This window comes from Choloepus didactylus, chromosome 1 (assembly GCF_015220235.1).
Source record: "Choloepus didactylus isolate mChoDid1 chromosome 1, mChoDid1.pri, whole genome shotgun sequence".
In the NCBI taxonomy this organism is placed as follows: Eukaryota; Metazoa; Chordata; class Mammalia; order Pilosa; family Megalonychidae; genus Choloepus; species Choloepus didactylus.
In genome coordinates this window covers 240,324,160-240,350,484 of record NC_051307.1, presented here as the reverse complement: position 1 = coordinate 240,350,484, position 26,325 = coordinate 240,324,160, and the positions used below count along the sequence as shown (strand labels likewise).

General features: G+C 48.6%; 1 protein-coding gene across 8 annotated transcripts in view; it reads left to right on the top strand.

The window, feature by feature from the left end:
- Nucleotides 1-26,325, top strand: part of ATP2B2 (ATPase plasma membrane Ca2+ transporting 2) — a 389,290-nt gene that overhangs the window by 156,813 nt on the left and 206,152 nt on the right. For 7 of the 8 annotated variants that reach the window (XM_037801944.1, XM_037801931.1, XM_037801845.1 and 4 more), the window contains one exon: nt 5,657-5,751. The exons of the other annotated variant lie outside the window; for it this stretch is intronic. The gene's annotated coding sequence lies outside the window, so the exon portion shown is untranslated. The remainder of the gene's footprint in view (nt 1-5,656; nt 5,752-26,325) is intronic. 8 annotated transcript variants of the gene reach the window in all.

Sequence of the window (26,325 nt, the reverse complement as noted above, 5' to 3'; positions counted from 1 at the left end):
AGTCATCATAAGCCACTCCTACCCCTCCCAGCCAGGGATGTGTCAGTGGAGGCCTTGTAATGGCCAGCAGTAACGGGGAGCCCCTCACTGGGTGTCCACAGAGGCAGAGTGGGAAGCTTAGACTTCTATCCCCAGCTTAAAGTAATGTGGAGGTGGCTTTCCTTCCTCTGCTGGAGCAGTATCAGAGGAAGCCAACCAAAAAGACAGTTTGACTAAGATCCGGAGACTCTAACATAAGACCTCAAATGTCCAAGTTTCAATTGAAATTCACTTTTCATGCCAAGAACCAGGAGGATCCTAAACTGAATGAAAGAGCACAATCAATAGATGCCAACACCAAGATGACAAAGAATTAACTGATGAAGATTCTAAAGCACAATCAATAAATGCCAACACCAAGATGACAAAGAATCATCTGATGAAGATTCTAAAGCAGCCATCCTAAAAATGACTCAGAGAACAATTGTGAACATACTGGAAACAAATGAAGAAATAGAAAGTCTCAGCAAAGAAACAGAAGATTTAAAGAAGAACCAAACGGAAATTTTGGAATCCAAAAGTACAGTAACTGAAATGGAAAACTTATTGGATGAGCCTAACACAGCATGAAGAAGATAGAGGAAAGAATCATTGAACTAGGATACAGAACAATAAAACTACCTAATCTGAACACCAGAGTAAAAATAGACTGAAAAAATAATGAACAGAGCCTCAGGGACTTGTGGGACTATAACAAAATATCTAACATTTATGTCCTTGGACTCCTGGAAGGAGAGGAGAAAAGAGATGAGATGAAAAAGTACTTGAAGAAATAATGGCCTGAAATTTCCCACATTTAGCTTGCACACACACACATGCAATATAAACCTACAGATTCAGGAAGCTGAGCAAATCCCAAACATGATAAACCCAAAGAAATCAGCACCAGGATACATAATGGTCAAACTTCTGAAAACTAAAGACAAATATATATGTGTATATATAATGTCGCAAGGGAAAAACAACTACTTACCAGTGGAAGGGGGGACAATTCAAATGACAGAATATTTTTCATGAGAAAACAAGAATATCAGAAGGACGTGCCACAACATTGTTCATGTTCTAACATAATAGAATTGTGAGCCCAGAAATCAATATCCAGTGAAATTGTCCTTCAGGAATGAAGGGGAAATCACATCATACTCAGAAGAAAGAAAACTAAGAGAATTTGTTGCCAGCAACAAATCTACCCTAAAAGAATGGCTAAAGGGAGTTCTCCAAACATAAAGGAAATAATAAAAGAAAGGAATCTTGGAATACTGGGAAGGAAGAAAGAATATGGTAGGCAAAAATATGGCTAAATGCAATAGGCTTTCCTTCTCGAGTTTTCCAAATTATGTATGATTGTTGAAGCAAAAATCATAACACTGTCTGATGTGTTTCTAAATGTATGTAAAAGAAATATTTAAGGTGATTATATTATAAATGTGGGAGAGTAAAGGAAGCTAAATAGAGGTAAGATTTCTACACTTTAATCAAACTGGAAAAATGATCACTAGACTGTGATAAGTTATATATATATATACTGTGATATCTAGAGCAACCACTAAAAAAACCTATACAGAGCTATACTCAAAAGCACTCTAGATAAGTAAAAATGTAATTATAAAATGGATTCAAGTAACCCAAAGGAAGTCAAGAAAAAAGAAAACCGTGAAATGAAAAACAAAGAGAACCCATAGAAAACAAAAAGTAAAAGGTCAGACGTAAACCCTCAACATATCAATAATCATATTAAATGTAAATGGTCTAAATACACCAAGTAAAAGACAGAGATTGGGAGAGTGGATTAAAAAATATGACCCAACTATATGCTGTCCACAAGAAACTCATGTCACATATAATGATATAGCATGTTGAAAATAAAAGGATAGAAAAATATATCAGGCAAATATTAATTTAAAAAAAAACAGCAATGGCTGCATTAATATCAGATAAACTTGACTTCTTCAGAGTAAAGCAAATTACCAGAGAGAGAGGTGGAGGTTGTATAGTCATAAAGAGATCAATCCACCAAGAAGACATAGCAGCCCTAAGTGTGAATGCACAACAGAGTTGCAAAATACATGAAACAAAAACTGATAAAACTGAAAAGAGAAATTATGGTGGGAGACTTCAACACCCCTCTCTCAACAACTGACTGAACAGCTAGAGAGAATATCATCAAAGATACAGAAAAACTCAACAACACCATCAACCAATAGGATCTAACTGACATTTATAGAACACTCCTCCCAATAGGTGCAGAGTACACATTCTTTCAAAATGACCTCAGAGGATATACCAAGGTAGACCATAATCTGGGCTATAAAACAAACCTCAGCAAAATTAAAAGAATTGAAATCCTAAGGAGTGTATTCTCCAATTACAATGGAATCAAACTAGAAATCAATAACAGAAAGATGACAGGAAAATCTCTAAAGCACCGAGGCTGCAGGGGGAGCAAAGCAGACATAACCCTGCCCTGACACCACCGATCATCTTATGGGAAGACAGGCAAGTCAACAGGCAGCTACAGCCCAGCATGATGAGTGCAGACGTGGCTGAGAGGTAACACTGGGGGGAGAGAGACATCAGGGAAGGCTTCCCGTAGGAAGCAGCCAGTGTGATGCATTTAAAACACAAGGCAGATCATGTCTGTCTTGTACTTAAAACCCTCTCTGACTTTGGAACCTAGAATAAAATCAAACTGATCCTGCTGTCCTCTGCGTCCTTGCTTCCTTACCACTTTTCCCTCTTACTTCACTGCATTGCAGCCTCACTGCTCTCCACGTAGTTTGCCAAGCATATCATGTTCCTCCCACCTTCTGGCTTTTGTCCTCTCTGTACCCTCTGCCTGGAACACATCGTTATTTCTTTATTTATCTTTAGCTATTCTATTTCTTCCTTTATTTTCTTCAATGTCTGATGTTTTCTTGTTTGTTTTTAAAAAATTCTTATTCTACTATCAATCATATATACAACCTAAAATTTCCTCTTTTAACTACATTGTAATACACAATTCACTGGTGTTGATTACATTCACCATGTTGTGCTACCACCACCACCATCCGTTACCAAAACTTTCAACCATCACAAACAGAAACCCTGTACCAATTAAGCTTTAACTCCCCATTCCCTATCCCTACCCTGCCCTCTGGTAACCTCTATCCTAGTTTCAGATTCTGTGAGTTTGCTTATTCTAATTATTTCATATAAGTGGATTCATACAATATTTGTCCTTTTCTATTTGGCTTATTTCACTCAACATGAGTGTCTTCAAGCTTCATCCAGTTGTTGCATGGATTAGAACTTCATTCCTTTTTTATGGCTGAATAATATTCCATTGTATGTATACGCCACATTTTCTTTATCCATTCATCAGCTGCTGGACACTTGGGTTGCCTCCGTCTTTTGGCAATTGTGAATAATGCCACTATGAACATCAGTGTGCAAATACCTGTTCGAGTCCCTGCTTTCAATTCTTTGGGGATATACCTAGAAGTGGGATTGCCAGGTCATATGGTAATACTATACTTTGCTTTCTGAGGCTTTCTTGTAAATTGTTTGTCTCCATTAAAATGTACATTCCCTGAGGGGAAGAACTTCACTTACCTTGTGCCTGGCTATGAGTCCCGAGCCTCCTGAAGCCACGGCACATGGTGGGTGTGCAGCAAATATCTGTGGAATGAATGACTGTGCACAGTGATCCCAGTGTGATCGATGAGCAACAGTTCCACCACGCTGCTTTAAAATAAAAAGACAGAGAGGTGCAGCCATTCTGGAAAACAGTTTGGCAGGTTCTTAAAAAAACTAAACATACAACCACCATATGCCCCAATGATTGTACTCCCAGGCTTTTATCCCAGAGAAATGAAAACATATGTTCACACAAAAACACCTTATACAAATGTTTATTGCAGCTTTCATCATAATAGCCAAATACTGAAAACAACCCAGATGTCGTTCAACAGGTAAATGGTTAAACAAAATGTGGTATATCCATGTGGTGGAAAACTACTCAGCAATAAAAAGGAGTGAACTATTGACACATGCCACAACCTGGATGGATCTCCAGAAAATTATGTTGAGTGGGGAAAGCCAATCCCAGAGGCTTCACACTGCATGCATTTATATAGCATTATTGAAAGGACAGTATCATAGGGATGGAAAACAGATGAGTGGTTGCCAGGGGTTAAAGATGAGGGGGGGAGGTGGTGAGTGTGACTCTAAAGGGGTAGCATGAGGAAGCCTTGTGGCAATGGCACAGTTGTGTATCTTGATTGTGGCAGTGGTTACACAAAATTCCATATGAGATAAAATTGCACGCACACACACACAAGTGCATATAGAACTGGTAAACTCTGAATATGCTCTGTGGATCATACTAAACTCAAAGACCTGGGTTTCACAGTATACAATAATTGTGCATTACGTTTACTATGGGGAAGGCTGGAAGAAGGATGCATGGGACTTCCTTGTATATTTCTTTGCAACTTCCTATGAATTTATAATTATTTCAGAATAAAGAGTTAAGAATAAATGGATTAATGTATAGATAATACATAAATAAAAGAATGCCAGCAGAGAGCCCTGCAGCTCTCCGGTTGACTTTATTTTTAATTAAATTCAGTTTTATTGAGATATATTCACATACCATACAATCATCCATGGTGTACAATCAACTGTTCACAGTACCATCATATAGTTATGCATTCATCACCACCATCTGTTTTTGAACATTTTCCTTACACCAGAAAGAATCAGAATAAGAATAAAAAATAAAAGTAAAAAAGAACACCCAAATCATCCCCTCTTCATCCCACCCTATTTTTCATTTAGTCCCTGTCCCCATTTTTCTACTCATCCGTCCATACACTGATTAAAGGGAGTGTGATCCACAGGGTTTTCACAATCGCACTGTCAACCCTTGTAAGCTACATTGTTATACAATCATCTTCAAGAGTCAAGGCTACTGAGTTGGAGTTTGATAGTTTCAGGTATTTGCTTCTAGCTATTCCAATACATTAAAACCTAAAAGGTGTTATCTATGTAGTGCATAAGAATGTCCACCAGAGTGACCTCTCGACTCCATTTGAAATCTCTCAGCCACTGAAACTTCATTTCGTTTCATCTTGCATCACCGTTTTGGTCAAGAAGGTGTTCTCAAAAGTCCTGTTGACTTTTGCTAGTGTTTATTTCACACTTCTAAGAGCCAGACATTTTACGCATATTATAGTCCATTTACTCCTCACAAAAATATACTGAAATAGAGGTGCTGTTATCTCTGTCATGCAGTGGGGAAACAGAGGCTCGGAAAGATGAAGCCACTCACCCAAGGGCCTCTGTTTGGCCAGAGATGGGCTCAGGGCCCAGGAGGCTGCAGTCTTCCTGGGGAAGGTCTTGATGGAGAAAGCAGGGGCTGGGTGCCTGTGGGGCTGGGTCAGCCCCTGGGAGGTTGGCGGGGACAGGGGACATCCCTGCTTCTCCACCATCTCCATCCCTGCCCACCCCTAGCCCTAGTGTCAGGTGGGCACATAGGGGGCACTCAAGCTACCACTGTTCCCTCCCTACTCCTTCCTGAGCTGGATTCCATCTAGTCACCCACCCCTAACCAATGCCATCTCCCCTTTTCCAGAGCCAGACTTTGTCACCCTGTCACCAGAGCTGGCGAGACACGGGCCCTACTTTTCAAACCCTGATGCCTCTCGTTTAACCAGAAGACGTGGAGGGGTGAGTTGGAGGCTGGGGCTTTGCTTGGGGGAGGGGGAGGAGGTCTAGGGAAAGAGTATGGGGTGTGGGGGTTGGGGGGACTCTCATAGAGGGTCATCCGAACAGGAAGGCGGCATTTGAAGGCAGCTCCTTTCCCTCTGCCACCCTAGTGGGGACACATGTATTCTTTATGCAATGTCGTGCCTATTTGGGAAAATTCCCCTGCATCCCTTTTGCATTTGAATAGGGAGCTTGGCCTAGAACATGGAGAAAGACACAGATGGTTCTCAGTCCTGGGGTCTCTCCCAGCCCCTTACTGTGCCCGGGAGGATCAGACACTGTCTCTGTGCTGGGAAGACAGACTTATACCCTCATGAAAGTCCAGCAACGTCCCCTGACTTCTGGGTCAGTCCCTGGGTGCATATGAGCCTCAGAGGTGCAGGGCAAGGCAGGTGGGGGAGCCGGGCTTGTCGGGGCTTGTGGGGCTGTGTGCTAAGTGCCAAGAGAGAAAATGGTGCTGGGTGGTAGCAGGATGCATGGTGGTTAAGAGCTTGTGTGCTGGGCTCTTACCCAGCTTCCAATCCCAGTTTGGTGGCTGGTCAGCTCCATGATCGTAGGCAAAAAGCAGCCCTTCTGAGTCTGCATCTGTAAAATGGAGACAACAGTGTTATCACACCCTCTTGGGAAAGCCAAGCAATGACAGTCCATGCAAAGTGCCTAGCAGAGGAGCTGGAATGTATTGTAGGTGCTCAATTAATGCTTGTTGAATGAATAGACATACTAGGTGCCTAATATATGTTACTTGAATGGGTCAAATGCCACCCCACTTTCCTGAGTCAGCACATAGGGCAGCTCTGTGAGGTTTTACTGGCCCCTTGCTGGAGTTAATCATCTTCCTCTGTGCTCCCAAAGCCCTCTCTTTGGGCCTTATGCTGTCTTGTCATATGGTGATATGTGATCCTTTGGGTCCATGCATGGCACACCCTGACTCCCACCCTTTAGGGGACCAGAGCTTGTGCTGATCATCTTTCAGCATCGACCTCAACTTACCTTCCACGAGAACATCCTCTGAGTCACGGCCCAGAGTCAACGTCTCATCCAACCTACCCAGTAGACATCATCAACCCTTTTCAGAGATGGGAAGACTGAGTGAGACTCAGAGGGAGGACGCTTCCCAACCAGGAGGGGGTAAAGCCAGGATGCAAACCCAACATCCTGAGCCTGCAGCTTGTTTCCCACGACCCCACCCTGCCTACACCAGGGAAGATGAGAAACTCAAGACCCAAATCAGGGACAGGAGCGGGCAAGCCAAGAGCCCCGAGCCCCTCTCCTCCGCCCTCGGAGAGAGCAGGACCTCTTGCCTCGCCAAAGTTCCGCTTCTCGCCCGGCCACTTTGGGAGTAAGCAGATTGTTTCCAAACACATTATATAATTGCTCACATTATCTATTTAATGGCATCTCTTGAATATTAAACAACCGATAAGACAGAGCAGGAACACGGGCGTCTAAACCCGGCAGCTTTTGACAGGCGTGGGTGGGAAAGGAGGCTGAGGAGAGTCATTCATGAGCCATTTCCAGGGGACGGAGGTGACAGTGCCCCCTCCCTCTCCTGTGAGGGGCCGAAAGGCGTCACATGCCCGTGGTTGGCAACCATGTAGCAGAGTTATCACCATGGGGCTTAACCTCTTTTATCACATAACAACAAAGATGCGTTATCTTTTCTCTAAAGGATGCTGGGAAGTGGGGCTTGGCCACCTGTCCATGGTTTTAATGTTTATTGAGCATGTTCTATGAGCCAGTCACTGTTACAGTTTTATTCACCACCGGGTGCCTTTGCGAAAGAAACAAGTGCCCTGTCCTCGAGGCACTGACACTCCAGGGGAGGAGGCAGGCAGTGGTGAAATAAATAAAGACGGCTTCTGAGCATGGCAAGCACTGTGAGGGAAACAAACCAGGGGGCAGGGCGGGGAGTGACTGTTAGTCAGGGGAGGACATTGGGCCGGGCTGGTCATCTGAATGGTGAGAAGAGCCAGCCCCGGGAGGTCTGGCTGGGGGACTGTATGGGCAGATGGGAAGGCCTGGGAGTGAGCGGCCCTGGAGGAGCTGAGGTGCAGCAAGGAGGACAGTAGGGCTGCAGGGTGGGAGTGAGCGAGAGTCCAAGGCAGGCGATTTAAGAGTCCGCACCCACTAACGAATGTTTGAAAAATGTCCCTCTGCAGCCAGGAGAGGATTGGGAAGGCACCAGAAAGGGCTGCGTGGAAAACTCAAGGTCTAGTGTGCTGGGCAGTGGACAGTATGGGGACAGGGAGAATCTGGGGAGGGGAAGGAGGGGCTGCCCGTCCCCAAATGGTGGCCTCCCAGCACACAGTGGAGACTGGCCAAGGTCTGATTGTGCGGTTCTCCCATGGCTGCTGTGGGGAGGGCCTGTCGCGGCACCCAGTAGAAATGATAGTAATAACCATGTCAATAATAATAATGAATAGTCCCTAGCATTTATTAAGCACTTGCTCCGAGCCAGGCATCCTGACATGACCCTTACCCTCACCACCAGCCCATGGCCCAGGTAGTTTTATTATCCCTATTTCACAGATGAGAAAACCAAGGCACAGAGTGGTTACATAAAATACCCAGAGTCACTCAGCTGCTAAGTTGCAAAGCTGGGATTTGGGTCTAATCTGTCTGACTCCATGCGTACAGCCCTCCATACACGTTGGCTGAATTAATTCATTGATGATAATAATAGTGCTAGTAGCCACTAAACACAGTGCGCACCATGTGCCAGACCCTGATCCAAGGGCTTTAAAAACACGAATCATTTAGTCCTCCCGACAGCCCTGTGAAGTAGGCACTCCTACTCTCCCCCCAAGTTGCAAAAGGAGAAATGAAGTGCAGATTAAGTCACTTACCCTGGCAGGGACTTGAACCCATGCAGTGTGGCTCTGGCATCCATGCAATTGCATGCAATGCAGAATGCAAAGAAAGTGGAGGAGCTGATAGCAGCTGGGAACCAACCAGCAGACACAGATCTAGCAAGCATTGGGCAGCATCCTTTCTGGGCCAGGCCCGGACTGGGCCCTGCAGACTCGAGCGGGTGGGACAGGCCCTCAAGGAGACGTGGAAGACCATGCAAGGCTGAGCTGTCTTCCCGAGAGCCTCCTCGCTCCTTGGCCGCCAAGGCCCAAGTGCCTCCCAAACCCTGACCCTCTTGCAAATGTCACCTCCTCGGTAAGGGACCCGAGAAATCCCATCATCCAGTTTGCCCACAGGAGCATCCAGTGAGAGAATGAACCGAGAGAACCTGATCAATTCAGAGAAAGTTTATGGGAAATGTTTTACCCAAAATCTGGGCCAGAAAAACACCCCTCAAAAATCCTCAATGGAAACCCCTTTTATGTAAAAATGAAGATATCCATCTTTATAAATGAATTCAATTGGCAGGATTTCCATTTCAAGGGAACTTCTTAGGCATCCATAACTCACACTCGCTGACGTAGCAACTCATCTTACAGGACTGGTTTTCTCCTCCTTAAAACATGGAGTCCCCTCTCAGGAGGTTGGGGCTGGATGATGATGTGTGTGACAGTGCTTTATAAAAGGTAACAGCTGGCACAAATGCAAGGCTTTGATATTTTGAACCTGGATACCGGTTGTTCCTAAGAAAATGAGGGCTTTAAAGGTACTTGAGGCTTTTTAAAAGGCTTGTCCTCCTAGGTAGTTTGAGAATTTCCCTAAAATCCTGCTTTGCCCCTTGAGAGAGCCAAGGGAAGCGGGGGCCCTCCCCCTGGCCAGACTGCCCCAGAGTCTGAAATGCAGACCACAGAGCAAGGAGGGTGAGTCAAAAGTACCCCAAGCCTCTGGTAGCAAATTATCAACTCCTTGTGGCTATTCTGCATGTCTTGCAGACCCGACCTCGGCCAGGTCCAGTCCTGGCTGTGTGTACTCCTGGCAAAGTTGTTTAAATGCTCCCCACCTCAATTTTAGCTTCTTTAAAATGGGAAGAATAAACCCTCCCTTTTAGGGATGCTGGGAGGATTAAATGGGAGAGAATATAACATGGGCCACTGCTGGAATATCAGAGGCTTTTTAGTGGGTCTCAGTTTTCCAGCCGGTCCCCAGTGGGAGCAATTGTCTCAAATCCTGAGGGCCCCAGACCCCTTCCCACTGGGACCCTCTGAACCGAATAAGCCCTGGGAAAAGATAGTTGGCACCATAATTGTTTGAAGCCTATTTTTAATGGGCTAACCCCCATCCTTGCCAGTTTATTCATGGCATCGAACTTCTCAGATAGACTCAAGGGATATTTGGCATCATTTTCCAAAAGGGCAATGTCCTTTCCCCAAATTGCTGACTCATTCTCTTCCAGGAGACTCTCTGTGGACTGTTGGTTCTTCTGGAAATGGGGAGGGGGCAGGGAGCACGGCACAGGGCTGGCGTGAGGCCTGAAGGGGCTCTGGTTGGCTGTGTGCCCGCCCCAGCCCACTCCTGCCTCTTGGCCCCCAGCCCCCGCCTTCTGGCCTTGGGTGGGCTTTGTCCCCTCAGGGGACCCCGGGCATCACACAGATGGGATGGGCAGATGTCCAGCCTGGGCACTAAGAGCTGAGTCCTTCTGGCCCAGGAGGGGGCTCTCTGCCCTATGGGTTTCCCCCTTCACTTGGCTGTCTCCAGAGGGGCATTAGCAACTGTAATAGGAAGAGCACTGGGCTGCAACTTGGAAAGACCCTTCTCTGCACCTCAGTTTGTCCCTCTCTAGACCAGGCACAGTACCGCTACCTCAGAAGCTGTCCTGAGGGATAATGAGGCAACCAATACACCAGTGCCTGGTTGGTACATGCTCAGAAACACTTGCTGTGTCTGTATCTGCTGGGAAACTTGTAGTATCTTATTGTTAGAAGAAACCAAAGAACACCTCAACCACCCCACCCAAGGCTAGGAAATTTCCCCGGTGTCCTTGACTGGTAGGCTTTTAACCTTTCTTTGGTTACCTCTAGGGACGGGAACCTCACTACCTGATGCAATCAAGGAAAAGCAGAGACAGAACCCAGTTCATGTGCTTCATGCTTAGGCATTTTACAGATGAATAATCCCAACAGTCCTCACTCGAGGCATCATGACTCTTACTTTAGACACAATTCTAACCACAAGTGTTATCTGACATTTTATAAAACAATAGAAGACCTTGTTCCAGTTGCAGTTTCCCTGGAAACATCCTCAATGTGCCTTCCATCCTCATAAAAATTAATTGCTCCACCTTCTCAGCCCATCCAGCTCGTCATATATGTCTCTGATATAGAGCATATGTTGCTTTTATTTGCTTGTTTAGTTACATCTTCCCCTTTAGAACATAAACTCCTCAGGAAGAGTTGGGCAATGGAATGAACTTGGATTTTTGACTCAGATAGGTCTGACTTTGAATGGGTGCTGTACTTCTTCCTGGCTGTGTGGCCCAGAGAAAGTAATCTAACCTCTCTGAGCATATGGATCGATGTCAGCGTTTTGGGGGATTTTTTCTCCCTCCCTGTGGACAGAATCTCAGTCTTGGCTATCGCTGTATCCCTAGTCCTTGACTCAAAGTAAGTGCTCGGCACCCACTGAATGAAGAAAATACCAGAGTCAAATGATGTAGCGGGATAAGGAATTGGCTATTAGAAGCAGGCACACCGCCATCACCCAGTTTGCAGTGTTGAAGCCAAGGGCAAAGACGAAATGGCCATGAAAATAAGATGCATAGACTTAAACTTTCAGCAGTCTGGGGCTATTTAGTGAAGGGACAATAGACCTGAATCCATTCTTGGCTGGAGGATCTTCCCACCACCATCCAGTAACCACCATTTGCAGGAATGGCCCTTGTTAATGGTCCGTGAACTGCCTTTTTCCAACAAGAAAGTATTCGCTTAGTACTTGTATGATATAAAATGCATGGTAAAAAGTTAAAGGCTGGGAGGCAAAAGAAGTTTCTAGGTTGACTAAATATGTTTGCCGCAGATGTTCTACTATCTGTCAAATAGGAGTTGTGATTAGCAAAATATCAATTCATTTAGAAGTGGAAAAAATAAAAGAGCCAGGGACGAGTTCCTTACACCTGAGATGTTTAAAATAAAACAAACGTTGGCAGGCAAAGAGAGAAGATTGCAATAGCTGGGAAACTCACTCATGTGGAAAGTGTTCCTTCTCTAGGGATGTTGGAGAAGTCAGGTGTTGCCTAACAGGAAACAATAAATGTTTTCTTCCTTTTCTCTCTAAATGGAGAGAAGGCGATTGGGCACATTATGCAGGAACAAGCAAGGAGTGTCACAAGGCTAAGAGACACGGTGGGACGGGGGGACCTGTTACCTCTTTTCCCCTTAGTCCAGAGAGGCTTCCTGGAGGAGGCGAGACTCGGGGGCTGTCTGGGCCAGGCTCGTCCCCACCCTCTCCCCGACCATTCAAACTCACATGTCCTGTTTCACTGGAAGCCTCCGTTGTTCTTGGGTCCCACAAGGTGCACACAGCAAGGCAGCCCTTTTCCTGTGTTCCTGGGGCCAGTCTACAGGAGCCAGCTGAACAGAGAGTCCTTGGAACAAAAGAACTTCCAGGTAATCGGGGCCGAAGCCAGGACGTCGCTGATAGGATCAGGAGCCTCACGGGAACAGTACCCAGGAGGAAGTTGAGGGCGTGGAGAAATGCCCGCCACCCACGTTGCTTTTGGCAGAGACCAGCGTTTTGCCAAGTAAGGCATTGTGGAGGTCAGCCCCGGGCCCCAGTGCCCATCCCCTCCTCCCCGATCCCAAGGCCAGAAAGGGAGGTAGTCAGGATCCGGACGTCCCAGCCACCTTGCAGGGTATAGCCACAGGCTGCGTGCCCCCGGCTGCCTGGCTGTCGGTGCGGAAGCCAAGAGCTCAGAGCAGGCACTCGTTCCTCTGGACTGAGACCCGGAGGGGACCCCGGGGGCTGCTTCACCATCTCTGGCCCAGGTATGGGAGAGTGGGCTTGCTGGGCCCAGCCCTTGGCCCTGGACTGGCCGGTCCCGAAGGAGCTTGCTGCAAGGAGAGGGACCTGCCAATGTTTGGGTCCTGGGGCTGGGAGGGAGGTGGAGGGAGAGGCCCATCCAGGCAAGCCCTTTGCAATTAGGCGAGGCAGCCTGCACTGGGCCTCCCCCAGCAACGTAGGAGCCCTCCCTCCCAAGCCGCGCTAAAGCATGTGAGAGCAGGAGCTCTGGAGCCCAAATGCCCAGGTTCAAATCCTGGCCCCTGTGTGTGACTGTAGACGTGTATCTCGTTCTCTCTGTGCCTCAGTTGTCTGCCCTGTGAAACGGGGTTGGTGATGATAGGACCTGTTTCATAAGGCTGTTGCGAGGATCAGGTGAGAGAATAGATGTAGTCCCTTGGCACAGGTAAATGCTTTGTAGGTGTTAGCTCTGAACGTTGACCCACTCCCTGTTACACCCAAACGGGGGACCGGGATTCAGAGGGAGCAAGGTCAGCCCCAAAAGGAAAGCTTTGAGAGCCTTTCAGCCACCTGCTTGTGTCCCAGGTGCAGCCACAAAGGAGAGCACACAGGTTATAGTCTCAGACTTGGAGTCAGACAGACCAGCTTTGAATCCTCTCTGCAAACATTTTAGCTGGGAAGCCTCGGACAAATTTTTGAACCTCTGACCCTCATTTTTTCTTTCGTGAAATGGAGATAATGACAGGACCTTCCTAATGGGATAGTTGTAAGGATGAAATTATGCTGTACACATAAAGGGCTTAGTTCTGTTTCTCCTGCAGACGTCATCTTCACCACCATCTATTGCTGCCGATGATGATGATGATGATGACGATGATGACGATGATGGTGGTGGTAGTGGTGATGGTGATCGTGATGGTGATGAAAGGGACATTCAGAGAGGGGATGGGACTTGCCAGTGGTCACACAGCAAATCAGAGGGCAAGATGGAATCAGCCCTAGTCTCCCAACTCCCATCCCCTGTCCTTCCTGCTCCTCTCAGCACTTCAGTGACCTTCACCCAGTCTGGGTCACCCCTCAACCCACCCATCACCAGTTGCTGTTTATGGTCCTGCCTAGAGCTGGGTGTAATCCTTGCAAATGGTCACCTCAAAGCCTTTGGAGCCTGCCCCCCACTGACCTCATCCCAGTCACAGGTCTGGGGGTGCCACACAGAGGAAGCTGCTGTCCCCACAAGGGGCATGCTCAGCTGGACCAGCAGAGAGCCGAGACTGTGGGGTTGCTGCCTTCTCCTCATGATCTCTGTAGCACCCCCTGCCAAAAGCCCTCCAGCTTCCCCACTGTCCCCAGGTCTCCTTGGCCAAGGGAAAGAAATCCCTCAGGGGTCAGGGGGGCAGCTTCTGGGGGCAGATGGCTGGGAATTGCAGAACCTTTTGCACCTCAAGAAGTCCTTAACAAGGGAAGAATTGGGGTTTCCAACTTCAGGGGACAGATCTGGAGGTTGTCCTCAGGGGTCCCCTGGTTCTGTCAGCAGAATGGGGACCCCCTCTGCAGGCTTCTCACTGGGTCCTTCAGCTTCTGCCTACCACAGTTTGAGCCTCTTCTGGCAGGCTGAAGACAGAAAAGAAGGCAGAGGAGAGAGGGAAGGGAGACGATGGGGTTTGCTTTAAGGAGAAAGAAGACTTGTGTAGCTGTTTTAATAATGCAAATATTACACAACCAATATTAATTGTCCCCATGTATTGAACACTTTCATTGCACCAGGCACTGTGCTAAGAATGTTATATTTGTTGTCTCAGTTTGTCTTCACTATAGCTCTATCAGGTGGAAAGAGTTGTTATACCCATTTTACAGATGAGCAAACTGGAAGGGGCTTTATAGATTTGTCTACCACGTGGGGACGACTGGGACCCAGCATATGATACAAAAGATTGATAGCCTCTGAGTGGATAATAGGGAATGCTGGGGACTGTGGCAAATTGCAGAGAGTCGTTCAGTTGTTTGTAATTGAGGCCTGATATGCATACATTGAAATGACTGAAGTGCACTAATCTTAACTATCCCACTTGATAATTTTCACTTGTGTTTACACCTGGGTAGCCAGCAGCCAGATCAAAATATAGAATATTTCTTGTACCCAAAACATTCCCTCTGAGGCATACTGGTTTAATTAAAACAAACAAAAAACACTCTGCCAAATGGCTACAACCAAGATGAGCCTGCGGAGAGAAGATGACTAAATGTAATGTGAGATCCTGGAAGGGAACCTGGGACAGAAAAAGGGTGTTAGGTTGGAAACTCCCTGTACTATCTTTGCAATTCTTTTGCAAACCTAAAACTTAAAAAAAAAAAGAAAGAAAGAAAAACAAGGTTATTTAAATAACAACACTGCAAATATTGCGACCCCCAGTGGTCTAACTCCCTCATTTTCCAAGTGAGGAAATTGAGGCCTGGAAGGGGAAAGTCCCTTGTCCCGGACAAGGACACCAGTGGCAGAGCCAGGACTAAAAGGCTGGTCAGTGTCCCCCTGGAGAGGGTGGGATTGGGGGTGTGGGTGCAAGGGCTGCTGGCGTCCCCAGAACCTGTGAGTGCCTTCTGCACACTCACCCTGCAGGAAGCTGCTCTTTCTCCCTCAGGATGGGAGCCATTGCCGCCAGGGCCACCCTGGCTTCTCTGCTGCCTCCTCCTGAGCTCTCCAGGCCAGTTAGAAACCAGTTCTCCCACTGGCCTTGGCTCCAAAGGGAGCAGTCACAGGCAGTTCCTGTTCTGGGGCGAGAAGCCATCTCCCGGCCGCAGCCAGCCTCGGCCTCCCTGCAACTGGGGCTCAGAACACCTCACAGGTGTCTCTGAGTCACCTCTGCCCAGCACCGGGGTGGCACAGGCACAGGGTCTTAGCTAGGTGTTGGATGCATGGGTGAGTGAAGAAATGGAGGAGGGAAGAAATGAATGGCAAGGGAGGGTGGTCTGGGTGGGGTTAAAAAGGGGGTGCCAAGAGCATAATTCTGCAGCCAGGACAAGTGGCTCAACCTTTCTGTGCCTCAATTTCCTGATCTTAAAACAGGGATGGTAATAGTGCCTGCCTTCCAGGGTTGAGAGGATTAAAGGAATCGATTGGCATTTGAGGGAGGGAAGGAATAACCATAGGAGGGGAGGGATGGAGAAGGGCCCTGGGGAGGTTGATTTAGTTTTCATGTTGGGAAATGGAAACTTGGACAATGTCCCAAGACTGGCCACTCATCCAGAAAGTGGGGAGGTGGCATTGGCTGCGGTTAAAGCACAGATGTGGGAGCCAGACTGCCAGGGTTCAAATCCCATCACCAACACTTACTGGCTGTGTGGCCTTGGGCAAGTGGGTTAACCTCTCTGTGCCTCAGTGTCCTCATCTATAAATTGATTGGTTGCAGGAATTAAGTAGTTGATTAATGTGTGAATTCTGCTTAGGACTATACCTGGTATGTTTAAAACAAACTCTGGTGTGTAATGAGTGTTTGCTAAATAAATATGGAAGGTTTTGGAACCCCTTCCCTTTCTCCAGGCATTGGAAATTCAGTTTCCTCCCAAATTCAGGGGAGACGCAGACTTTAGTGAAGTCAGCTAGGGAGCAGTGTGAACCCATGACCAGATGCCTGTCTCCAGGGCCTGACCCACCTGCCACCAACCTCAGGCTGGGTCGTGCTTCCAATATTTCAAGAGAAGCCAGAAATCTGGATTCTTATGCACAATTCCCGCCGCCCCCCCCCCCCCATTTTTAAATATTGGAATTTAGTTCAACTTTATTTTAAGCTCTGAGCAAAACAAACACATTTTATTTTAATCTGGATGCCTCTCACAAGCTGCTGGTTTGCAGCTTCTACTCCAGTCCACTCCTGCTGATTTGCTTTCTTTTAATTATTTCTGCCTTTTAGAGGAGAGGAAACTGAGGCCCAGAGAGACGGCTTGGTCCCCATAGGGTCTGGCCATTCAGTGGAGCCAACAAACAGCCTCCTAATTCCTGTCTCCCAGCTACAAGCCTGAAGAATTAGTGATACGGGGGTCCTCGAGTACTGGATCAGATTTTTGCCCATGCAGTGGAAAGGGAGTTGAGGAGGAATTTTTCCCCAGGGTTCTTTCGGTAGCATGTTTGAAATAGGATGGAAGTTACACAGACGCGACTTGCACCACTGGGCCAGTGATACAGCTGGTTATAAAGCAGGAGCCTCTGCCACTTCCAAAGCTGGAGCAAAGATTCACAATACGCAGAGCCTCAGCTTCACGCCTCCCCTGGCCCAACAGGATGGGGTCCAGGGTCCCCAGGGGCTCCTGATTGTCACTATGTGCCGGGAGCAGCAGTCCCTAAGGTGTCTTGTGAGTGGGGGAGCAGCAGTGAGTTCTGGAAAAGGAAGTTACTGGTGAGAGCAGGAGGAGCCAAGGAAAGAGGGAGGCCTGGTCTGTAGATAATTGGGGAGGGGGTGGTACATTGGGGAAGGAGATGGCTAATTGACGGGTTTGTCATACTCTAAACTGGAGTCGTCGTTTCTTTTCTATTACAGAACAGCCTTTTGGTTCCCAGTTACTTGTCCCACCTCCACCACCGTTTCCCTTCTGTAAAATGGAGGTGATGAGTGTACCACCTTCTAGAGCTTGTGATGGGGGTGAAATGAGATGATGCAGATGGAGGACTGAAGGCAGAGTCTGACACACTAGAAATCAGCCATCAACATCATCGAGGCAGCAGCCAGTCCGCCTGTCGATGCCAGTGGTGGCTTGAGAATCAGTTTGGCTCTTGGCCTTTACTTTAGCCTAAGTCTCCACTTTCTTGTGACCTTCACTCCGTCTGAAGAGTCAAGTCCATCTGTCAGCTGTGGAGCACCTCTCGTGCGCCAGGCCCTTCCACCACACTCTCCCCCTTGCCCCTCAGAGCAACCCTGGGGAGCCAACATCACAGCATCTTTGCAGATGATGAACCTGAGGCTCTGGGAGGGAATGTGGCTTGCCCAAGGTCACCTCCCTGGTGCTAGCATGACCTTGAGCAGACCACATCACCTTTCTGGACCTCCAGCCTCCTCTTCTGTAAAAGAGGATTCAGAACTCCCACCCCAGGGCTGCTGTGGGGATCTATTGGGCAATGGCTGGGAAAGTGCACACTCAGCGGTAAATCTCAGCACAAATGAGCAGCGTTGATGTGAGTCTTGCAGAGGCCTGCTCCTGTCCAGGGTTCAGTGCATTCTGGCAGCAAGAGCTGCAGAGAAAAGTCATTTCCAGTGTCCTTTTCTTGGGTGGTATCCAAAATGTATCTCCACCCTCCAGCTAACAAGTGCCAGGGGTTTTTGCACACAGCAAGTAACTTCCAGTGGAAGGACTCTGGAGGTGGAAAGGACTTCCAGTGGAAGGACTCTGGAGGTGGAAAGGAGATGGGCTTGATGGGCCTGGGGGAGACCTTAGGTTGTGGAATCAGACAGATGTGGTCTCAAAGCCTAGCTCTTCCACCTACTAGCTGTGTGACCTGGGGCCAGCATGTTAACCTCTCTGAGCCTGACTCAAAGTTGGGATGGGCAGGGAACAAGCATGGCAGTTGACAAGAAGCAAAGCATGGGGATCCACTGGGGCCAGTGCCGGTCCAAGGCTGGGGTTGCAGACCTTGTTGGGGTGGATGGCCGAGCTTTGAAACTAGTTGGGGGACCCAGGAGAGGGGAGCAGGCTGCTGAAGCACTAAAAGGAAGGCTGATCGTGTTGGACTTAGCCGGACACATCCGCAGGGCTGGGAGCAGCTGGAGGGAGGCAGGGCGAGCTTCCCATCTCTGTGACTTGAGTCAGTAAATGCACAGCACATACCGTCAATTCTCGTATTAACAGTAGTTACATTCTATAAAGTGGCCACAAACACGAAATTAGCAAACGCTGGACCATTGCTCGGTGAGGGGGGTGGGGAATACAGGGTTAGGTTTCTTGTGAGCCTCTGATCACAGTATTTTCGTCAACTGATCAATACCTAGCCTTGTTTTATGCATTTCTGTTTAAAAACTCCTACTTGAATATATATTATTGGTTTATGAACATTTATGAAAGATATAGTGCCAATAGAACTAGAGCTTTGTTTGCCTGAATGAAGCTTACCTAACACATGTGTTTTTGCCATAAGACACATCACAGCCTTCTTGCGTTTAGGGCACTAGGTAGCATTTCAGCTTTACACTTAGAGGCATTTTAAACAGCAACATCACCTAAAAAAAAAAAAAAAGCACAAAAAATGTGAAAAGCCTAGCACTAAATATACTGTAAAAAGGACACTCATTTATAGTCCAAGAGCAAAAACAAGAAGGCAGAGCATCGTCTTGTTCGACCTCAGCTGGACACATGCTCTTCAGGCAACTCAAATTTTTTGCTACTCTGGGCATGTCTGCAAATGACTGCCAAAGGACCACGAGGATTGATTTTGGGTTACAAATAAATTTGAGCAAGTAGGCACATTCATAAACATGAAATCTGTGAATAATGAGGATTGACTGTACTTTAAAAATTGAATTTTACACTCACCTTCTTCTCTGCATGCAGCCCATCCACTTACTCCTCCTCGTCTTTCAATACCCAGCCCCACTACCCCACCTCTGGGAAGTGTAGAAGAACACTATTCAGATTCAAATTCTGCCCTTTCTGGCTGGGTCTGCTTGGGCAAGGTACCTCCTCTCTGACCTTCAATATCTTCTTCTGTAAAATGAGCTAATATTGCCTAGCTAGCAGGATTGTAGTAGAAGTTAAGAGATAATGTATGTGACCACACCTGGCATAGTGCCTGATGCATAGTAGGCTTTCTGCAAAAATAGCAGTAAAAAAAAAAAAGATGCTATTATTTTTACGAGTGTTGCCCATGGCCAGCTCTACTCACATGCAGACTAAATTCCCTGAGGCATTCATAATCAATTTGTCTTTACATCTCAGACGACACAATACAAGTTTTTCACTTCTGTTCCCACAGTCTCTTTATGCAATTTCCACACTCTCACCACTTCTGTATCGATTGGGCATGGTGGGGCTAAGAATGTCCATAAAACACCTTGAAAATGAGTGTCAACAGGTAGATCATTCCAGATCAGGAAGCAAATGGCTGGCAGGGATTAAAACACCCACACCAATCCGCTAACACCGTCCATTGGCTGTGGGTGTATTTGTGTCTGTGAAAGTGTTTAGGGTACAAGTTGGGGAATGAAGGGCTTTCTGGCCCCAGGCTGTGGGTGTTAGTCTCCGGACGGACTGTAAACTCTGCACCATGCTTGACTGGTTATTTATGGGTTTCACCAATGCCTCCAGGTTGAGGCTAAATTCCCTGGGAGGATGCAGGCATGGGGGACAACTTTGAGGCAACCCACAAAGGTGGGTTTCCCTGTGGGGGCATGGATCCCACAGAGAGGCAATCCACCCCTTAGGGACTTGCATGCTCTTGAAGTCTGCAGCTTCAAGGGTCTCAGGCAAGACCTTGACCAGTGTCTGGCTAAAGTCCACCTACCCTGCATGCAATGCAGATCCTATTCTGGAAGCCTCCGTCTCAGAACTGGGAACAGGGTTCAGCCTGCTATTAGCGGGGAAAATCCTGCTCAAAAACCTGGCATTGCTGGAGAAGCTCCACAACCATCCTTAAGGGCCTGTGAGGGTTAATCTGCAGCAATTTAGTCTGATTTCCACCCTTTGAACCCACAGTGACATGCTGTCTGCAGAAGTTGCATCCGCTATATAAAGTTTGGTCCAGTGCAAATCAAAATGCAAAGGCACAGTCTCGAATCCCGCCTCATCCCCTCAGTCCCCCAGGTCTTTCTCCAACAGGCAGCGAGGGGTGCACCCACCTTCTGTCACCTTGGTGAGATCAGGAGTCTGATCTTAAAACCTAGCCATGCCACCCCCCAGCTTGCCGCCTCTTTCAGGGCTGGCTCTGACACCCGACCTCCTCGGGGCCTCTGAGCTAATTACAGGCTTCCCTAAATCATTGTAAGAAAAAGCTAATTAATTCAGAGTCGGACATCAATTTTCTGGTTAATGACAGGCAGCGCCACACCTCGCCTCAGTTCCAGGATCCTGAAACCTTGGCTTGTTCAAGAACAGGGTTTTTATCTCTTAAGGCTGATTTTAGGAAGAGCAGCAAGACATGACATTTCCGACTGCTCCTTGGCACCATGTCAGGGTGACTGTTTGGCATCAGGTTGGGGAGCCTGCAAGGCTAGGGTGTGTCCAAATCTGTGCAGCTTAGAAAAAGGAGTATGGAAAGCCAAAGTAAGTTATGGCTTCTCCTCAAAAATACCCACTGTGCTGATGCCACACATCCACCTTTAGCTATTGCAGGGTGTGGGAAAGCCCCTGCATGCAGTCCCAGCCCAGCCTCTTACTAGGTGTGTGCCCCCAGGCAAAGTGTCTTTGTGCCTCAGTTTCCCCATCTGTGAAAGGGAGTAATGATGCGCCTACTGCACAGAGCTGCTGAGAAATAAACGAGATGATATATGAAGCCACCAGCACAGAGCGAATACTGAGCCAGTGTTTGTTGAATGAACAAGTGACTGTAAAGTACCTAGCACAATACCATCTCCAGAGTAAATACACAGACAATATATTCTTCCACCCCTCTTGGAATCCTTTTTCTTTTAGCTATAAGCATGCATGGGACAAGGTGACTCCCATTCCTAAAACCGTCATAAGAACAGATTTATCTGATGAGATGTTTTTCTGCTTTGAGATTCAAGGGCAAGAGAAGTCAGAGATGGGGGTAAGGGCAGGGAGCCTGGGAACTGAGGGTCTGACGCCCACTCCTGTGGCCCCAACACCTCCTGCTTACCACCTGACACCTGCCCCATTTTCCCTTTTCTGGCCTGGGTGTCCTCTATAAGAAGAAGCACCCTGATGGAAATCACAACTGCGTTTCTCAGCTCCGTCCTCTCTGTCCCCTCCTTAGCTCTGTCCTCACTGAGTCATGCCGGCCATTGCTCTGGTGATGTCTGAGACCAGCACGAAGCCTTCGTTATTTGCCCCCACCCCAGCAGCTTCATCGCAGACAGTTGGTGTCATGCTTAACTAAAAAAAGGGAACCCCAAAGGAAGGAGATAAAAAGGGGACGAAAATTCCTAATTTCACCGACTACCCATAAAGTTAGCACGGTGGCCACAGGGGCAGACTCCGGTGTCTGGTTTGAATCTGGCTGTGTGGTCTTGGGCAAGTGCCCTAACCTTTCTGTGCCTCCACTTCCTCCCTTGCAAAATGGGCGTGAACTAGGGCTGTCGAGAGAATGAAATGAGTTCATACGTGCCAAGTGCTCAGAGCAGGGCCTGGTATGTGGCACTCTGCAGGCGTTAGGCGTTACTTGTTTCTCAGAACTGGGAGCACATTTAGTCCTCGCCACTACCCAGCCCAGCCAGTATAGCTGCCCTCCCACCCTATTTACAGATGGGGTCTGGGCAGGAAAAGCCACTGCCCACAGCCACTGGCAACCAAGTCCCTGCTCTGTTTGTCTCCCCCAAAGAGGATTGCTGAACAGCACCTATCATGAAAGCGGGACTTGGGGCAGGGGTGGGGGTAGTGAAAGAAGGCTCCGAAGAGGGGCCAGGCCTCCCTCAGAGGCAGGAACAGAATCGTCGGGAGGTGGCTATAAATATGAGAGGCTAGGGGCTTTCTAAGTAGGCCAGGAATCTGTGTTAGTCATTGAGGTCAGAACGGCCGCAGCGGCTCTTCTCTGGGAAAAGGGTGGAGGCAGGAGTCGGCTCTCCTGGGCACCGGCAAAGCGGGAGAGCTGAGGTTGGGGAGGAGGGGGCGGCCCGGGGGTGACGAGGGGTGCTCCCGGCCCCCAGATTTTGCCAGGGTCTGACCCCAGGGAGGCCTTTCTTGCTCCTTCTAACCTCCCAGAGATCTGTCTGTTGTCACCCAGATCTGATCACCCCTGGTGGCCTGGAGGACACAGCAGCAGTTCCCAAAAGGCAGGACCCACACTGCCATCGTGGAGGGAGCACAAATGCACCCCCTTTTAATGGTTGTGCACTTATGTGAATGTATGTGAGAAGAAAAATAGTGACAACCCCGATCCATGAATTTTGGCTATTAATGCTTAGGGTAATATTAGGTAGGCATGTAAGTGCTTAAAAGGGGAGTTGGTTTAAAGACAAATGTTTGCTGTATAATAGTGCACAATGGAACCGGCAAACTTCATTACCAGAGGGCCATAGGTCAAATGTTTAACCCCTTGCTGTGGGGTTTGCCGCCCTCCCCAAGTGCCTTCTGTGACTCCGCCTCCCTCTGCTCCCGGCTCCGTCCTCACACCCCAGCCCCAGGCACCTTGAGCTCTACCTGGAAGCCTGCCCCGCTCCATCCTTCACCTGGGAAGGTGGCCCAGGCCCTCACCGCATGAGAGGGTCATCCCCGTGACCACGTGTGCATCTCGGAAGCACGCTGTGGGTCTCTGTCTTCCTACCCGCCGGGCCCAGCTCGGGGTCCACATTCTGGCACCGTCACTGCCTGATGGGGACTGTGCACAGGGGCTCCCCATCATGTGCCAGATGAGATGATGATGTCCCTTCCCCAAGGGTAGATGTGCCGATTTAACGGGTTTACTCCGCCTGCATGCTTCCTTAGCCCAGTGCCTGCTCGCATCAGCTCTCCACAAATACCAGCTCTGATGCTTCTCGCTGTCATTACTAGGGGCCCGTGGATGTTTATTAAATATTTACATTTATGTATTATGCATTTATTACACAAGTGCACAGTGGTGCATGTGGGAGGGGAGGAAAGTAAGAATAGAACGTCTTTGCATTCAGGATCAGAAGAAAAGTCTCAGCAACTCGTTATCCACCCCTCTTATTTTGAATGTGGGGAAACTGAGGCCCAGGCCACACTACTGGGACCAGAACCTCAGGCCTCCTGTCTTTCAGTCTACGGTTTTTCCACCAACTTCACCCATCCACCCCACCCCTGTCCCCATCTCTGAGCTGGGGAAGGAGGTGACAGAGCCCAGGTCTTACCTGCCCACGGAGACAGCAAAGGCTTCTCTCCCCAGCTCTGTCAGCTCCCCTCTCTGACCCCCCTCAGTGAGTTCTGGGCCCACATGGCCCAGGGAGGAATTCAAGGGCCGTGGCCTGCACCAGAGCCTTCCGGTTAGTTCCCTGAGGCTGTGAATCAAAAGCTTCATTCTTTGTGGATCCTTCTGATAGGTAGACGCAGACATGACCTTTATCATTTGTTATTTTTAGCAGAGCAGGCAAGGAATGATTTAAAAAAAAAAATACACGTATGGGAGCTGCCTATAAATAACATGGCTATGGCATTTTTTTAACGCACATCTAAAAATTGTAAATCTAAGCAAGCGTTGCCCTTCAAAGCAAAAAAGCAGCATGAGCGTGGCAGTCACCAATCGAGAAGCCAATGTCACAAAATCTACCGTTTGGGATCACCGCACAGTTCCGTGGGTTGATGCCTTCTTCATTCCCATTTTGCAGATGAGGAATTAAAAAATGAGAGGGGCTGGGAGAGCCGCTGGCGCAGTGTCTGATGCATGGCTGGTGAGAGCTGCGTAAGTTTCCTCGTTGCTGAGCCTCTGAGAAGCAGAGTAGCTTATTTCTTCGCAGGGAGGAAGAAGGAACAGGGCAGGGCTGATCTGGGCCACAGGCCTCCAGGAGGGTTTGGGGATTAAAGGAAGAAGAGTTGCAGATGGAACGGTCGGAGGAGTGGGCGCTGGGCATCGTGGAAACTTCAGGAGGGGAGTTTCAGCAAGAAGGTGGTATAACCAGGGCGCTGGAGGCTGAGAGGAGGAGGGCTGGGACAGGGCCTTCCGGTGGGGCAATGAGAGAGGAAAATGGGGGAGAGGGAGAGAGAAGATAATCGGCTGACAGTGTTTTAGGGCTGTGCCATGTCTAGACTCGTTTTGTGGATGCTTCAGTCGCCTTGGGCAGAGAAGCAACCCTCCAGCAAGTCTGGTGGCCAGAGGAGGAAGAGAGAGGTGTGGGGAGCAGGTTACCAGAGTGGGCATGGGTACCCGCTGAGGTGGGGGCCGGGGTGAGGGCAGCCAGGGGCAGGGACGGGCAGGCAGGGGGAACCCAGCTCAGGAAGGGTTCCTGAGACCCAGAAGGCAGCAGTGCTGAGATCCTGCCCAAGACTCAGTGAAGTGCCGGTAAATGCTTAACACTCAGCTCTCGGGGGAATGGGTACCCTGCTTCATAGCATTTGCCAATTTCGGTGGTGTAAATGCTCCCACCTTAGCCGACTGCAAGCTAGCAACGTGCAATCACTGATACCCACGACTGGCTCTCAAGAGCCATCAGCAGCAGCTCCAGATCGTCACTGGGCAAGGCTGCTGCCACGCCAAGCCACACAAGATGGAGAGAACTCAGGTCCAAGGAGGGGCTTGTGGGTGTTTTTAAGCTGCCATTAATTGTGTAGGTAACACAGGACGGGCAAAGTATTTTACACATAGTGTCTCCATGAATTCTCTGGACAGCCCTTTGAGGTAGATATTATAGTGAAGAAACTCAGGTTTACTGATGGAGAAACTACAAGCCTTCATCTTACTGATGAGGAAACTGAGGCTCGGAGAGGCAAAGCAATTTGCCTAAGGGATTTGAAACCAGGTTGGATGAGTTTGGGGCCTGCGCCCCTGCCGTGCACCATCTGGAGTTCGGTTTGGGTGGTTCTGAGTCTCTGAACTGGGACTAGGTTTTCAGGTGGGGGTTGATGGATGGGCTCCTCTGTAGGTCTGGCAGCCAAGAGCTCCCATCAAGTTGTAGGAGAGATGGTTACCACCCTTAGGGAGACCCTGATGGGGGTGAGATGCCCCCCAACACACCCCTACCCCCCACCCCAGGCAGAGGCCCCACCTGGAACCCCACTGGACTCCCCAAACCCTCCCTCTCTCCTTCCCTTCTTTGCAACTGAGTATGCTCCTTTGAAGCCCTGCTTCCAGGAGGGAAGCCTCATACCACTATGCACATAGTAGGTGGTCATTTAATGCTGAATAAAGGAAGATATGAGCCAATAATATCTTCAGATTCTCTCACGCATTTTGTTTTCAGTCGGATTCCCTACCACTTAAAGTGTTGTCACCTTTGCAGAATAGAGATGGAGAAGCAAGCTGGACTTTTCTGAGCTCCTACTATGTGCCAAGGACACAGGAGTTATCCATGCCTCACAGCACTCCCATAATTGCAGGTATTATCATTCCCATTTCACAGATCAGGAAGCTGAGGCTCAAATTGGCCCAGTGACTAGTCCTTTGGCAGAGCTGGGGTCAGCCCACATCTCTTTAATCTCTACCACACTGTCTCCACAGAGAGAATAGCTGAGAAGCCTCTTATAGTCTATGGTTGCAAAGACCCTTCCTTGTCCTTCTTGTATTCAACTGTTGTGAACCAGCCTGTGGGATGGGCAAGACAGGGAGGCTGCCAGAGCAGGAAGGTGAGCTCCAGGGAGGAGGACATCCCCCTGGCCCACGGCAGTTCATCCCACCTCTGGTGCCTCCGAGTCCAGTGCCCTTTCCACCGCCTCGGGCTGCTGGCCGGTGGCCCAGCCTTCAGGGCACTGCTGTCCCCAGAGGGCCTGCCAAGTGGGACACCCAGTCCTGGGAAGTCCCCACTGATGGCAGGGTCTCCCTTGAGCGTGGGGACAATCCCTGCACAGGAGCTATTTGGAGCCATGCCTGATGAAGAAGGGGGGTTTTGTGCAGGAGTCTGAGCACAC